General features: G+C 39.2%; 1 protein-coding gene across 5 annotated transcripts in view; it reads left to right on the forward strand.

The window, feature by feature from the left end:
• The first annotated feature begins 5,653 nt into the window (after positions 1-5,653).
• The window catches only part of LOC111261846 (aquaporin AQPcic), a 23,757-nt gene continuing 11,662 nt past the window's right edge, over positions 5,654-17,748 (forward strand). For 2 of the 5 annotated variants that reach the window (XM_022835668.2, XM_022835671.2), the window contains exon 1: positions 5,654-6,165. The gene's annotated coding sequence lies outside the window, so the exon portion shown is untranslated. Of the gene's footprint in view, positions 6,166-8,302; positions 8,479-17,748 lie in introns of all 5 variants that reach the window. The other 3 variants (XM_022835672.2, XM_022835673.2, XM_022835669.2) reach the window with 2 other exon arrangements.

Here is a 17,748-nt window from a genome sequence, read left to right on the forward strand (position 1 = left end):
GTACTGGAATCTTCAGGTGCGTTTAGCTAAGGCCATAGTCTTTCTAATAACGTACGCATCTGAAAAGGATTGGGCAGTCTCTCAAATGTCTCGCAGGAGTTTGCTGCCGATGCCGAGCTCTCTGTATATAATATACATATGTTATGAATGAGGAAATGCCACGCTATTAAAAAGTCGTCATTGCCGACGGCCAACGGATGAAGGTTCTGGTGTTGTCGAATATCTTCTCAAGTCATAGTTTTGAGTTCGAATCCTACGAAGTATATCAATATTTGAATTTATACTGTCATCTTTTCGTCAGGTATACGCCCGGGAGTTCCACTGCATATTTGAAATTGAACCTGATTAACTCCGTAAACGCCTCCTACTCACTAGGCACGCCAATGCTCAATAGTAGGTGACTTCAATATATTGATTCCATACGGAGCTGCATCAGGGGCGCTTCGGCTGAGCTGGCGATGCTGATTTGAACATATCGAAATAACAGTTCCGCATATGAATCTATTAGCTTATCCTGTCAGGTCAGACTAGAATCTTATATGAAGTAGTTGTTTGAGTAGGAATGGTAGCTGTCATCACTATACAAAAATACGTTAGCATGCAGACGTGATTGTACGAACAGAATATAAATAAAAATATTCAAGGTTGTTGTGCTACAGTCGTCTACACTAAACATAAATCCGCCAAATATCAGAGTTACTAACTATAGGCCTGCTAACAGACAGTTTATCTGAATCGTCTAGAGCACTAACTTCTTTAATCGCAAAACATATGTTAACTGTGATTCTTCACAGATGTTTTCTCATTGAGAAGCGTGGTACTCCTGGGGATAGTTGTAATATCTTTTACCTGCAGGGTGCGCGAAGTACTCGGCAGGGCAGTATCTGATTTCTTTTTAACACCGCTTATGTGGCCAGACAACAAAGAAAAACCCAAAATCGAAAATCAAAGAGATCGTGGCTTGTTATCTAACCAGCAAACGTCACCTCACTAACCTCATTTCTAAGTTAAGTTATTTCACCATTTCATTCTGACGCTCGGATTCGTGTATGCTGAACGCAATGAATTCTATTTAGTCATTCATCATTTTCTACGATCAAATCAAGAATTCCCTAATTTAACCATGTGATACCAAACATCAATGTAACGTGTAACTGAAGCACGAATAAATTCGAAACGGCATTGAAGACACCAAGTCGTACACCCTGACTCTTGAAATGTATTTGTACGTGAGAAAAAGACACCATCAACATTTCTACCCTGTGCTGCCTAAATCTTCCTTTAGGCATAGTAGATCTGTCTTAGCGTTTTTGAGCCGTTGTAAATGTTAAAGATTTGCGATTATTTGAAGCCCGATGACTCTACCAATGCTTATGTACATATATATGTACTTATATATATGTGTAGGTTGTAGAGTTGTCATACTTATCTTAAAACGCATGTATATAATTTTTAAGTCAATATTTATATGTCGTTCAGAGCAGCAAGGGTCTTATCGCAAGTATCAATGAAATCGACTAGTGTGTGTATCAAAACCTGTGTTCGTCTTTCTTGTAGGCAGTGCATGATAAGTAATCGTATGCTAGCGTTAACCGTCGGATTCTGTTTGAGTCAGTGCTTCACAAGTAACTAAAGTCGCCCAAAATACAAAAGATCTAAGGATCGTTCAAAAGTAACAGTGATTATTCTGTTATTGTCGTAGCCCAAAAACATACTTCATTAGTCGCCATCTCTGCAAATGCAATAAAGTGTGTTCCGGACGAACAGAGGTAATTTTTGACGGAACAAACGTGCATTCTCCTATATTAAGATTGCAGATTCATTATGACGCAGCCAGAAGATTTGTTTCGAGGGACTGCTTAATCTTTTCACATCGTACGAACCCCCACCCAGGTTACAAGCATCCTTGATTACTCAAAGTCGACAGTCGACATCGTTGCCGGTCCTGCAAAGAATACGAAGACTTTTATGAGGCAAAGCTAGATCTACAATATAAATTCAAATTCAGAAGGCTTGAAAAACCGGTAAAAGAGTAATAAGCAATTTCTGATGATTTTGAAACTGTGACGCAGATATTGGCGGTTCCTTATGGAGCAATGTACTTATCCGTGATCAGGTCATCTACATAAGGCATATGGACTAGCTTTTTTTTAAACTTTTAGCAGCTCTCTACACTATTTTTACTCTGAAATGTCCAGGACATTTGACTTACTGCTTCGCGTGTAACACATTTGAATGATACTCAGCGTACTAATTTATTTCACTTATAATTTCTATTAAAAATCTTTACGAACTAAGAAATAAATATTCGATAATGATTCGGCCCTTATAATTACACCCGTAATCGAACCGACTAGTTAGACAGACAGTTCTAATGAAGGCGTCTCTGTCCACAAATGCAAAAAGATGCAATAAAAGGTTCGTCTTACTTTGAATATAACTTAAGTAACAGCTATTGTACCCTAACTTATTCCGGACACTTCGTAATAGTCCTCTTTTGTTCTCCGTTTAAAAATTAAGTCTTAAAGGGCTACGACGCAGTTTATAGATAAGTGCGCTGTCATCTCGCTGAAACATAGAATTCCGAGGGAAAACAGTCTCGAGAAACTATGTTATGACAAGATCAAACTTGCATGTCCTTCAGCATAGGTTGTCCAATCGGCGTACCTAAAAGGTAAGTGCCTATTATTATTAAATTGGCAAGGCAATTTTCATATGACATGTAGGTTGTTATCCAGATCCGACAAGTGGTCTTGGCCACCTATTGTTCAATCGTACTGACTCATACTTCGACTTCTAGGGTAGAACTTGTAATAGTTCGTCATTTTTCTCTTCACAAAGGGCGTTGGATAAATGCGGTAGTATATGCAACATAGGGGTACACACGCAGATATACGTTCTTCTTCAAGGCTCCTCTTTGATAATGAACTATGTCAAGAATTGCGAATTTTCGAATTTAATCGAGACGGGCTTTTGTCCTATGGTGATGCCGAATACAAATGCAGAAGGGTATTTGTATCGGCTTGCCTACATCACGGACTACGCTGCCCGTTACCGTTCACTGAAGCTATTTGTACCTACTTCGATACCTTCGAAATATGTAGTACATTTGACGCTACACAATTAGGACAATGGCCATATTACTCCGGAACCAAAGAACAAAAGTTTCAACCACAGCGTAGAATTGAGCGTAGAGTGAAGTTACTACTAGGAACATCCCCTTCGACTAGATTCAGATCTTTGTTTGTTAGCTAAGTTAACTAAGGCTGCGAGACCATTTTAAGCAAATATCTTTTGTATAGATAACATGTTTATACTAATTGCTTACGACTGAGATATTTATACTCAGTATTAATGATTGTCTTGTGACATCGAAATGAGCGACATGTAGAAATGAGCAATTGGACTGACATTGCCGAAACTTCACACGAAAGACTACACGAAAGTTGACTCATTCATGTTGCTTCTATGCGCCCTTGATCTGCGTAGCGAACAGAGTTTCATTATCCCTGATATTCTTAAGACCGCAGCACAATCACCTCGGGGTTTGGTATCCACGAAGGCTGCTTTTCAAACAACTCTATATAATACACGATGCATAGGTCGCTTATACTGGCAGATCTCACACGCAGAACGATAAATGTAGTTGCGCAGTTATGTTTCTCAGGCTGTACAAACGTACCGACGTCCCAGAGATCAACGATGCCACACAATGGAACTTTCGTTGTTGAGTAAAGTGAAATCCATTTTAACAAACTTCCACCTCATTGAATTGTCAGGACAATGTCCGAGCTTACTACGGTATTGCTTATTACCGAGTAATCAGCGACATGCAATTATTATTACTGTTATTTTTTGCCTCGTCATTCGTTTACGAGAAAAGGAACACTTGAAATAGTCTCGTCATTTTCCTTGCTCTATGGCTTCGAGAAACACTAATAATAACATTGAAAAAAGTGCTTATTCCTATGTGCGTCGTACACATCTCAACTAGAAGAGTCCTAGAAAACAGCTTTCAACCATCAGATTTTTAATCGAAGTAGGCAAAAATGAAGACACCAGCTGCGAAGTAGAAGGTCTGCACTGACGAATGTAATTTCAGTGGGGTTATAAGCATTGCATTGCAACTAACACTATTACAACAATGAATTGTATGACACCTCTGAGTGTCGGAGTGATATACGCAAGCTTGCACTACCCTGAAATGAAGTCTTTTCTACATATCAGGGACGAGAACATGTACCCTTCTCACTTCTTCAGACGATAATACTTACCGGACGGTAAATGCACCGTTCTAAATCTCGCATGTAAGTCTCGATAGACGAACTGGTCGTATAGTTTAATGACAATATCGAATCTCTCGAATTATGATTATTTCAATTTGACTCTGGGTTGCAACCGCACAATCAAGGTGGTTTTCGTTTCACTGGCAGGACAAGTAGATATCAATTGTTCTCCTGTTAAACAGAGGTCGTGTACCCAGTCCTATTCTCAGTTTTAGTTCTGCTTGGAAATAGTCATGACTGAAAAAGATTGTCAGTATGGAAAGTTCTTTAGAACAAAATGCTGGCGGCCATTAAGGTTTAGCTTTTTCAAAATTTGCTTCCTACACGTTTATTTAGACACACATTATAATAATCTACGAAAAATATATGTAAGTATATCGTCTTTTACTTTTCCGTTTTTCATTCACATTATTAACGTCTGTTATATCATAAATATTTGTTCGTGCCTAACGAGCCTGCAAAAAATTAGTACTAAGAAAACGAAACCATCATTAAGACCTAAATTGTTGGTATCATACTTTAAGAATAAGAGATGCTACCTCTACTTATGATCTCTAGTTTTTATGATTATGAACAGGGGAGGTCTCATTATTTAGCCTGCGTAAGTTTTGCGACGCCCTTCGTGAAGGTACAAAGAAACGAGTATGTATTAATATTTTTCCAAGTTTTTAAGTTTTCCTGCATAAGTCCGTGTTTTAATTGAATCCAATCAGTCAAATATCAAGTACATTTTTGTCGAACCAAATAAGAAAACTAGTATATGATTACAACTAAATATTGACAATTAGGAACGCAAAAGCAAAAAACGAAAGTACGACTTATGTTCCAATTGTCTTTGCTAGCTGATGCCTGCAGGGCTTACGGAGGATCGCCGCAAGGAAAGGTCGTGGTCACTGAGTCTTCTACAATTTTCAGGCATGGAACAGTCGCGCAGCAAGACAAAAAAACTGTAAGTTCTTAATCGATTTGCGGTTATTCGATTTTGTGTAATTCGTGATACATAGAAAATAGTTTGTTCTAGCCACACAATCGTCTGGTATCTCGCTCGTATCATAGTTTGGGTCAGTCAGTCACTCTGCGCACCCATGTCTATATTCCTACATGTTCGCCAGTTGTTGGTGAGCCGCAAATAGCTTCACAAGGGGATCCGTATGTGGAAGGAGGATCGTTAATCATCAACACACAAGCGTCAACATCACCGATATCATAGACTTCACTGTTGTTGTACCTTGTGCCCTTGGTTTTCCAAGTGAAAGCGCGTATGGTGGCGAGGGCTGTTTCGCCCAAGGCAATGGCAGCTCCGGCGCGGCCGCATGCTTTTCGCGCGCCGATATATATATATATATATATATATATATAGACTGCAGTGTTTAGAGGACGCTGTGGCTTGCCTTATAATAGCTGCTCTTGCACCCGTCAGCTCCCCATCTTAACGCAGTTTTAAACTCAAAACAAAGGAAACCACCGCCGCAGAGTCGGCGCACGCACGATGAACGTGTAGAAAGGACTTCCAGTTCGTTCCAGCAACCGGAGATTTGCTTGTGTGATACCTTAGAAAATTTGCTCATGAGCAGATAACGTTCCCTATTATCGCCTGATGAAGTTCCTAAAAGCAGATTGTGAAGGAGAACAAACGTATACCTACAAAGAGAAAGAATCCAAAGACGACGACCATTTTGTATGACTTGAGAATTGGTATCGCATTGGAATCGTCTGTGTTGAGTGTCATAGAGGTAAACATCAGTTATAGTGGTAGCCGCTTGTGTTTTGGAAAAAGTCGATCGAAATCAAGACCAGACATTGAAATCTCGCGGGCGTACCTATAGCGTGTTTGAAAATAGTCTACTATTGTTGTTGGAGTTTCAAACTCAGCTATCTGGTGAGTTTGTTAGCAATACCTATAACCTAAGTGACATCAGAGGATAAAATTAAAGAAACTCCTCGTAACGACTTCACTTTCGATAGGCGTGTACGGTAAACATATGCACTTTTGGTGACTTTGTCCTTTAAAATTCAAATAGTTCATCTGTGATAATTGGAATATTTGGAAAATAGTCAAAGACGGTTTTCCTTTTACTAGAGTATCAAACACACATTTAAAAGTGAACTACGCTCAATTCTATTCGGTTGCCATGTTTTGGCTAGTACATGTTTCGACTTCAAAAGACTATTCCTTTATCCATTAATCCTTCATCACGAATAAAAGCCTGGCTTTTGAAGCCTTATCAAAAAAACGATTGTTGTCGGCTTTCTGATATTAATTAGCCTTAAAAAATTAAATTGACTCAACTGTACGTAACGAGCTTGCATTACCATGTCGATGTTCTTCTAATATTCTTGATCGAAAAGAGAAGATTTATAATATTATTTCTCTTTCATTTTCAATTATGTTATAGTGCTGATTTTAGTAGACATTGTTAACAGGTATTGTTGTGATCTTTTTTTCAATGAATTTTCATTTTTGCGTCACTCCTATAGAAAAGGGCTTCCATAAATGTGCAGCCTGAGATGAGGTTCAACGTAATTATTAATATCAAAAAGGTTATGGATGATTTCACACATCGATGTATGCAGATTATATGTTTGTTGTGCGGAACTGTGTAGACCCGTAGGCTCTATACGTCTACTAGAACCACAAAGATTAGTAGACACGGACGGCCTCCTCGTCGAACGTTAGCCACAACTTTAACTGTTTTATACTACAGTGAACTTCTGTGACAGGAGAAAGCATCAGGCTGAACTGACGGTCAACGCACAGCTACAAACCCATAGAGTTTTTAACATGGCCGTCATTTCAAATTCTACATTCAAAAAAACTTTTCAAAAAATTACAATAATGTAAACTTTTCCACTTGTGGAAAAAATGTTGGGGTCAATTTAAACGTGAATGGGCACAAAGTAAGTCAGTTTTTGGTCACTAGTTTCCGGATCAATTAAAGAGAACCGGGTTGAGTGACAATGCACGATCGCGACATATTCGTGTCGAATCCGTATTATTTTATTTAGTTACATGACTTTTGTAAGGAATACAATTCTGATGAAGCTACCATGTCAGTTATTATCTATAGCAAGTATAATTACACACCCTCTCTGAGAAACATACGTTTTAGTTGGACGAATGAAAGGGGCGAAAATTTCCATTGGACAGACCAGCTTACAAAGCTAGATCTAATCTATAAAAAGATAAAAATCTATTTTATATTCCTGTACAATAGCTTTATGTAACCCGATCGACCTGACCTCGAGAAATAATTTAAGGTTGGCGTTTCGTAGAACGTTGAATAGCCCAATACCTCTTGAAAAGCCAGCTTACATTTAGGACGCCGATAATTTTCCATAACAGGCAGCTGATAGAAAGTTCTCTATTTGTCAGAGCTATAATTCGCATGTGCATATGCCGTACGTAAATCACGAGACTTCTTAGCATACGGAAACGTGTTACTGTTCGCATGGCCAGGGCGAAGCGGTCAATGTAAATGTATCAAATAGAACCACTTTGAAGCTTTTTAATGATATAATAACGAGTTGATATAAACCTTGGCAGGTCATAAGGTGACTCCAGGTAAGCATGCTTTACCTCTGCTAATATGCATATTGGGCATTTATGATTTTCTTTAAGTGGAGTAAACAATTCAATTTATATATACATATGTGTATATATATATATATATATATGTATATATATATATATATATGTGTGTAATTCTTGCCGCAATAAATCGGACCCTTCTGCCGCCGTACGTTGCGGCCCTACACTGTCGTTCGATAGTGTTCTAAATAGAAAAACGATCACTGTATTTAATTGAAATAATCTTGTGTGCTATGGACGTCTCGTCGATGATCGTGTGACAAGCTTCCACTGATTGGTAAATTTAATGAAACGAAAAATACCAGTAAGCCATTCTAGGCAGTTCAAAGTTTCCTTTAAACTTCGAACTACCTAGTCGACAGTAGATTCTGACCGGTGTGCGTTGAAAAACACCTAACCGCATTTTAAATCTCATTGCTTTTTACAGATTGGGACACACTGATACACTAGTAAAATTCACAACACCGTCCCGCATGGAGGTGCTGATCATTCAATGAGCGATTTGCATAATGCTTAAAATGTCAGAACTATGAATAAATACATTTAAAAATCTACCAGCAACACTTCTACTCCTTTCGTCACGCAGTATCATCGTTGGCTTAAGTAAGTTTTCATAGCATTTCTGTCGGGGGGCCTTTAGCGCAGCATAGATACAATAAGATCGTAGCAAACACTGCCATTTTAACATGTGTCGACAGAAAGCTCCTACAGAAACGCTGGCACCAGTAAACGTAGGCTGAGTTGGCGTTTCGCTTCTCTAGCGCAATACAATGTCGTCTAGAGTTCCCCATTCCCCTTCTGCACAACGCGAGCTTGTAACATTGATATATGATGCGATGTGGTCTCTATCAGAAAAAGCAAGTGTCTTTGTCTCTCAAACCTCCACTTGGTGGTGATGAAAGAAAACTTTGGGCTGACGCAACGGCGCGCTATCTTCTTCCATCTCTTTCCGCCTCTTGCGATTAATACAGGTAATATATTCTACACTCAAACTCTAAGTAAGTTCATTGGCGTACGTCCGCGTCTAACTACTAAGACGAGTAACAAAACTCCATTTAGCTTTGTTCTGGTTCATGGAATAGCAGTACACTGGTACTTGAATGTACTCGTTGTAAGGCGCCATCTATAATGCAACGCTACACTTTGGCTTAAGCTACAAAAAAGTTGTTGGCCACTCTTAGCTGGTGGCGATAGGTAGCCTCCAAGTTGACCGCGCCTCCTCATCGGCGCCGTCAGACGTCACAGTCGTTAGCCGACCGCTTTTTGTCGTGCTTCCTCGGGGCAGCGCCTTATCTCTCTTGCGGCTGCATTTTCGAATCAAATGATAAAGAGACGTCGACAGCCATCTTACGTGGGATATCAGCCGGCTGGTAATCTTCTCGTGCTCCTCTTCGTATGATTTTGGCCGGCCATCTTATCAGTGCCTGTGGCGATTTAGGTCCTAGAAAAAGCCTTCGATCTTTCCCTTGCCGGGACTCGAATTCACCCTTCTCAACAAGTCACGTGTATAAGGAGCAGGGTATCTCTGGTACAGCTGCTACGCGAGGCAGCAGGTTGGCCCTACAGGAACTGTGCAAGATGGGGAGGGATGACCTGTATATCTCGTGTTTTCTTCTTCCGAGTATAGGCGGACCCTGAAAATTTGCCTATTGTTGACCTCTCAAACTGACCGATCAGCAAAACTCCTAACAAACCTCGTGTAAAGGCGTGCTGCAGGTATCGGCCCAATTAAATATACCAGCATAGATCCTAAACATGTAATGGGAATAGCTATATATTTAAGATATAGCAATTCAAACAATTCTATAACCCCAAACCCTCTTATACTTTTATAAACACAAAACATAGTAAATAATAATTTTGATACGAGTCTTTACCGGAAACTTGTAGAGTCGCATCAATGTTGTTTAAGCAGACAGCTAGCTAACCGCTAGCTGATACAAGTATTATTGCATTTTTCAAATCTTAACAATTCTATGTTGGATTCAAGACCTAACACGCCGTCGTCGTTCTAAGCATACGCATCTAAAGCATCACGGGTTATAACTAAGCCGTAAACGATCTTTAGAAACGAAGGTCTTATAAATGATCTGTTACAGTTCGATAATGCGGAGTAAACAAACAGACGAGCGTACGTGAGCGAAGATCTATCGATCGTCTACATTCATTTACGTCTGCACAAACGTCATTCTTCCAAAACAATGATGTCGAACAAGCTAAGAACGTATTTTTCAACACAGAATTCAGACATAGCAGAATACGATATACGGGTAGGATAATTCGGTATGGCCTCACCTAGACAGGATTGTCCTGAGGAACTCAGCGCAAGGTAACCTCTTGAGTCCAACATATTAACGTTATTAATAATAAACACAGTGGGTTAGAGGTTTGTGAAATTAGTAGAAGGTGGCCATTGCCTTTTTGTCGCAAAGGTGCATCGATTGCGGACTTAGCATTTTCTAGCTTTTCCTAAGAGAATTCGACAAAGGTCTGTGCGTATATAGGGTGTCTAGCTTGCAAAGGCTACGATTAATTAGAATACGCTGGCGGGACAGTTTCGGTCGAAAACGTAACGGTAATATTCGTGCCGGGCGTCGTTCCATTTCCAGAAAAATCCGAAAGCGAACAGGTGTTTATCATAACAGCGCTCATTCCTAGAGACTCTTGGAATACACTGACAGAGATAGAGGATAACGTGAACGTTTTATGAATTATTTTATCCGATCTATCAAAGATTGTTGACAGACTGCAAAATAGAGCGCATTAAAGTGGCTTTCAAGAAAGAAGAAGCTTCCTTTTTAAGGTACGAGTAAGAGCAATGAAAATCAACAAAACCTTTTACGTTAGTCGATGTCTTTTGCGTGAAGCCTGGAACTCTACTTGTGTGATATATTTTTGTTTCCGAGAGGAAAGGCTTTTTAAAGTAATAAGTACGTTGCCATTTCTAGAAGTGCGTTCATTGTACGGCCCATCCGATCAGTAGTGGGGCATGTTTTAATGTAGCAGTTTTACAGAATATCACTTTGGTATTATTAAGTAAGGCAGCTGTGCGGTGACAGGGAGTATTAAGAGCGTAATAATAAGGGTGAGACTAGTGAGTCAGCCGATCTTAAGCTTTCGTAGAGGTTGTAGATAGAACGCTTAATGACCACAAAGAGATAGCAACATGAACACACACATCGAGCGCCAAGCATACTTTTCGCTGCTATAACGTTCAGTTAATGTCAGCACGATAAGGTAGAGAAGACGTTATATTTTGTGCGTGTTTTGATCTAACCATGTGCTACTACCGTTCAATTGTAGAAAATCACTAAATAAGCCGGAGGTTGTTCTAAGTTCTTTTTCTAGGTATAGCGCCGTAGCATCTGAAAGCGCTTCAACATATTTCGGTCCCAGTCCTTACGTGGTCCCCACCGTCCGCGCTACATTGACGTTGAATACCTTACGCTACCTTAAAAGCTATTCGGCATGTCAAGACATCTCCAGATCGCAGATATGTGTGTCGATTATGCTCCCCTTGTGAGTTTCGAAGCAGTGCTGCAAGGTGACTCCGAAGACCTGTTTACACCATAGCATAATAGCTGACTAGCATTTCAAAAACGCGCTTACACACAAAGACACACCTACACACGTACAGTCACACAGAAAGACGCACAGCGATAAGTTGCAAGTTGTATCTGACGTCAATACTCACTGTAAAAACAGCACTTACATACCTCACGCTGTCGCTTCAAGGATCGGAGACTGGTATTCGCGCAGATTCATTTCATCTTCTTCATACTTCAGAAAAAAGTAACTTGAGAAAAGGTCCAGAAAGATGTTTTTCAACACCAACAATCGTCTCGACTCTCTTGTAGTCAATTTCTAAAGTAACGTTGTAAATACAACGTTCTTGATATCGTATCTATTATTTCGCGTTCAATTTATTATTCGGTCCTGTTGAAACGTTCACTCTGCCAGTCAGTGGCCCCATATAATTACAAGTAAGTTAATTCAAAATTTTCTCGTCATCGACTGCGATTACGTTCTGTTAATTAAACATCTTTAGCCGTTCTACGATTGTGGGATGAACCAAATTTTAAATTCTGTTGAAGTCGATCAAAGCAGTGTTCAATAATAGTCCACAAAATAAGTAGAAAATTCAATATAGTAGCATTGCTGCTAGGCAATTGTCTAGTCTACCGCTAACCATGACGGCGACAGGCGCCATCTAGCGGCTTATATCTTTAGCTTACTGTCTCAATGTTCTGGTTGTGTTTTTATTGTCGGCAAAACGAATGTATTTTTATTTTGTGGTGTTATTACCGTGATGATTTCTGTCACTGTTATTGTCGTTACACTTGTTTTGTTATGGTTGTTAGCATTGGGCGCGCCTTAGCCGCTACCGTTCAAGGTTTATTATATTAGCCGTATTTGATGTTCATAAAGAATCGCCGGCAACTGCTGCAGCTTCACATAAACGCTATGGGCAGTATAAAGGAAACTTCGCACGTCGTCGAGTGAGCTCGCTCACTAAATTGGGGCTGTTTTTCTTGAAAAAATGTCCAGCACCTGAAAAACAAGCGAAAGGATAATTAGAAAATAAAAAATTTCGCATATATGATTATAATCATCAATATAGGCAAATATACATTATTACTATAATATCATGATATAATTATATTATAGGCATTTTAATGATGTCCTCTATGCGTTCCAATTTTAGATTGAACCGTATGTTCAACATGTTTGGATGAGATCCCAGAAAGACGCAGCTTTGTGCTTCATAGGGTGGTTCACAAGCTTCACTGGAACGGATTGCATCATTCGCTATATTGGTTCTCAGTTTGGTCCATAGCGATGTGTGTACGATAAATGTTGGCGACAATTCCACTCTAAGGGGATGCTAAAGAACCGATGCTATCGATGGATATCTTCTGGCCTACCGTTCGTGAAGTTCTCTGTCATCACTAACAGAAACTTTTTCGATCTCTCGAAGTGGCTACTGATTCAGCTGGACTTCGTGTATGTTGCTATAGTGTGTAGTGCTACCAAAGGAGCTGGTGGGGAGCACAGCGTTTTTGTTTAAATGAGAACTTTATTTTGCCTGCTTCAGGCCCGAGTAAGTTACCGCGAATATGGCCATTTACGTCTGATGTTTATATGCAAACTGTAGTGTTACATATATACCGCTTACATTGAGTAGTCTGGAGAGGTGACCCCATTATAAATACTCAGACAATAACCAATGACTTCTACAGATGTTTTTCTATAATTAGAAAAACTCATTATTATGGCTATAGCCGTCTGGTCTACGTAACAGAAATTATCGGCTAGAGACTAAGTAGTACTCAAGTACACCGAAATCATTTTGCAGATTCTTATTTACAGACATGTTACAATCTAGCCTAAATTGATTTGACTTCATAGGATACGACTAGACAAACGACGTTCATACGCTGCTGTACGCTATAGTCTGTCAGTCATCTGTTCTTCGTGAGTCTGAGATGGCCATTTTATATAAACTCGTGCTTTAGTTAGTAGTGTTCTATTAAAATCTCAAAGACTAGTCAGCACCCGCAGAAGCCTTTGTTGTCCATCATCTTACATAAATTCGATAAGCCGCCAAAACGTATCGGGAAGTTCTTGTTTGATTTTCGTGCAAGCATAGACAACTTGGCAGACGAAGATCATGACTTTGGCGTGTCGCTTTTATACCTTGCGCCCAAACGCGTCAGTTCGCTCCTCCGTAACGAGCACAAATGTTGTTTTGGTAAGGTGATACCTAGTAAATCATCGATTGTCACGAAAAGATGGGCGCTTTTACTAAGAAAAGATTGTGTTGCCGACCGAAACAACTTGTGTCAACATCATTTCACATGACTAATCCGCTCTGTCTGGTACTTATGGTCCAGTGAAGATCTTATTTGCATAATACAACATCATTATTATTATTGTAAAAAGAAGGACGTGGACGCATCTGTTAGCGTGTGTCCGAGTCAATGATGTTTTCCCAGCCAATTCGCTAAACGCTTCTGGCAGTACTGAAGAACATCGGAGAGCATAAATATGGTACCGTATGATTTTACTCTTGAAAACGGGTAAATATTCAGTTATATATTTGTTCAAAATTAAGTCATACTTTACGTAACGCTGCGGTTCAGACAAAGATATTTTTGTCACGGATGAAATTTATAATATCATAAAAGGAGAACCAAGAGTAAAATGGTCAAAGGTTACAGGTGGATGAGAGGTGTACTTTTCATGTGTCTGTCTGGCTAGTAGGCCCACAAGGTAGGTAGGTTGTCTGCAGAAGCAACAAAATGATTGCCATTGTGAGCAGTCAATCTGAGAAAACAGTAGTCGAGAGTATGGCATTATCTGAACCGTTCTCCAGACTCTTTGACGCTTAAGTCTATCATCTTGCGACTGTAGTATGGCTGTATATGCCATAATTTATGTTCTTACGACATTCAAGGAGAACTATTAAACGAATAGACAAGTATATTCATTTAACGTTCCTGCACAAGAATGGAGCGACCTTATTGATGCTATGTCGAGTTTTCTTAAATGCATTAATCGTAAACTATAGATTTGATGACTTAGTGCGCTTTTTTAAATGCGTCCCTCTTTCCGGAATTTTTCACCTTTACTGTACTACGCACGTTTTTTGGCTTCTCGTGCTGGCCTGAATCGCCTGTGTTGAGAAGAAGGTGCAAGAGTCAACTGAAAGAAGGCCCTGTCGGTTACAGGCGAAAATCTGTGTCGAAAACTACCGTTGAACGTTAGTTTACAAAGCTTCAAAACGGCTGTAAAAGGATACATTCTGACGTGAAAAACAATCCGAATTCAACAGGGATTTTTTCTAAACGCTGCTGAAGGAAGGTGACTTCGAAAAGACTCGTGAATGGGCTGGGAAAATGGGCCTTTGCCAGACGACAATAATGATTCATTCATATTAATGGTATACACGCAATGTAGCGAACCTTACTCTTCAATCTAATAGTATTAATAGGGAAGCCACTGGTGGTGTTTTGTTGTATCTTCTTCCACACGAAATTTCGCTATAAGGAGCCAATGCCCGAAAGCCTAAAGCAACTGACCCAATTCTTGTTATGCTTGCCAAAGACTAAAGTGAGGTTTTAAAGAGTATTTTTATAAGTAATCTATCCAAATAGTAAGTTGCACTTGTTCTGTGGACGTATCCCTGATTCTTATGTACAGAATTAGAGAAATTGTCGCTGAAGGTACTCAAACGAATTCCATCAGCAAATGGATGATCTTTCGAATGAAACTCGCAATTAAAGTTCTATGTTTTCAATGAAATCAACCATTCACGATGATACGATTTCTGTCCAAATTTTTAGCAATAGCTGAATTGTTCACGTAGATAAGGGCAGTTTTCGAGCATCATCAGATGGTACCGTTTCCGTAAAAACCAAGGTATCACAGACCGACGCGTGATTTGCAGCAAACGGATATCGCCATACTTTGCGTTAGCAAGCTATACGACAGCAGACGAGATCATGTAGGAAATGTGTCGAAATGGAACATTGTACTTAGAACATCGTAATAGCTATTGCACTTTACAATCAAATCCCTATGTATTCTAATAAAACGATGCATTCTATATGGCGCTCGATCATCGCTATGGAGTACTCCAACATAGGCAATTTAGACTCACCTAACGTTAAGGCATGTATCTACCTAGCATACCAGCATCGAAATCAAAGGTCATTGGTTGTCCTAGTGAAATTTTATAGCCAGGTAGTATTTGGACAACGCTACGAGTGGTTAACTGCAATAAATACGTGTGCAATTCGCGTTTACTCAACACGCATTCAGTAGACCGGCAAGCCTGCCGGAAGTTGTAAAATTTCAGTCGTTTATTATTTGTCTCCAATACAACAGTCGAGCAAGGAATAGGAGGAAAAATAAAAACTAATTATCTACTACACACACAAAAACAACAACCATTAAAGGCAATTGTAGACCTAGGACGAGACGAAACACTACAGCCTAAATAGCGGCGGTCGTGCTTTGTTATAATTACTACTTTGTTGTTTACTAGCGGTACATTACTGATCACGGAGATTAGGAGGCAGAGGACTTTTATTGATTTCGGTACTTACAGTTTCTGTAACTAGAGGAATAGACAAGTGGCCGGAGTCTTATTAAGATTAATGGTCTTCAGTCATAATGTTTCTTCTTGCTAATAGTAGCAACATTTATCTTTTAAGTGGATTTTTTGTTCGTACTATACCATGTAGAAGGTTTGAGGCGAAGTGCAGCAAAACATATATACATACGCACATAATCGGTAAAGGGTAAAGCAGTCATATTAAACAGTTCAGCCTTATTAAGCGTCTGCTGGAACTCCGTACGACTGCAATTCCTATAGCATCCTTTGCAGTTTTATTTAATTTGTCCTGTGTCAATGCATTTTGAAGGTCCTATATACAGTTTACCGCACTAACTGAGAAAAAAAAATCGAAATTTATTTTATTTTAACAGAGTATTTTAACAGAGCTTAAGCCGAAACACCCAAAAGTGTGCGCCCGATTCAAATAGACCGATAAAGAAACGAGAACTCACGTTTTTTTTATAAAACTTAGGAATTCTTGTAGTCATAGAACCAACCCATTTTAGCATTCTGTGTGCGGTTACATAAAAACAGTATTTTTCATTTCGAAATCAAAAAGAATTACTGCAAAGAGTCGTATCGGCCAATCAGTAACTTTCTACTTTTGGATTCACTAATCGTCACACGCTCCGGTTATCCGCTCTCATAGACCGAGTTGTTACAAATTAGCTAGAAAATAATTGCTGAATACAATGGGGGTATATGCTGCAACACACTTAGCATGCATTCAATTGACTTGGTCCTTTCTAGCCACTACAAAAGTAAATCAGGACGTAGTTGACTGAATCATAATTGTATCAGTAATCGATAAACTATGATAAACACACTACATATCCATACTTAATCCAAGACGTTAAGTTTTTATCAGTCTCTGGATAATTTAGCTGAATGTCAAATTTTCAACGTTAGATAGTCTTTGTTTACGCCCAGTCAGCTGTGGCAAGTACTGATTTTGCCAAATCACTCAAATACGCTGAAATTATGTCTTTACCAACCTTCCGACGAAATCAACCCTTCATGACCATCTTCTACGTGGTAACATTAAAAAAAAAATTCTAAAGGAACTGTACACTTATTTTATTGAAGCGGCCATTACCTTTAGAAATATTTTGTGCGAGCACTCACCGCTGCCACTTTTTGATATACAAGTTCACCTGGAATATTTTATAACTACTCTTGACACCGCCTCAACTCAGAAACTGTATGGGAAGCTGTTTTGGTTTATCTGTGTCAAAGCTTCTCATAAGATTCAAACTCTACATAGAAAAGAAAGGCTCGCAATTTAAGGTTATAAGAAATAATACTGCAATATATGTGTAGAAATGATACACGCATATTGCCTAATTCGAATTGTTTAGACTAGACGTCTTGACAATGGGGAAAAACAGTAGACCTTCTCGCTTAAAAAAACTAGGGGCCAAATAGTAGGCTTTAGATTCTATTGGTTCGTTCATAAACGCAATTGACGTGTCGCATATGGCCTTTACTCAGCCTTGCGAAATAATTTGACGTTACCCGCCCTAGAAGTTTTCACATTAGAACTTCTAGTTAAGAGTCTATTAAGTCTCCTAATACGATCATAGGCAGCTATTACGAAGGACAGTTGTGATTTTTATCAATCACCTCGTTTTGACAAATTTTAAATGAAGGTAAAAGATTAACAAAGGTGACAAACCCGGTCATTTCAAATTTTCCTGCGCGTACGGTTTGTTTATCTGAAGATTTCACCTTTGAAAAAAAAAAAAATATAT

This window comes from Varroa jacobsoni, unplaced genomic scaffold, assembly GCF_002532875.2.
Source record: "Varroa jacobsoni isolate VJ856 unplaced genomic scaffold, vjacob_1.0 scaffold_601, whole genome shotgun sequence".
In the NCBI taxonomy this organism is placed as follows: Eukaryota; Metazoa; Arthropoda; class Arachnida; order Mesostigmata; family Varroidae; genus Varroa; species Varroa jacobsoni.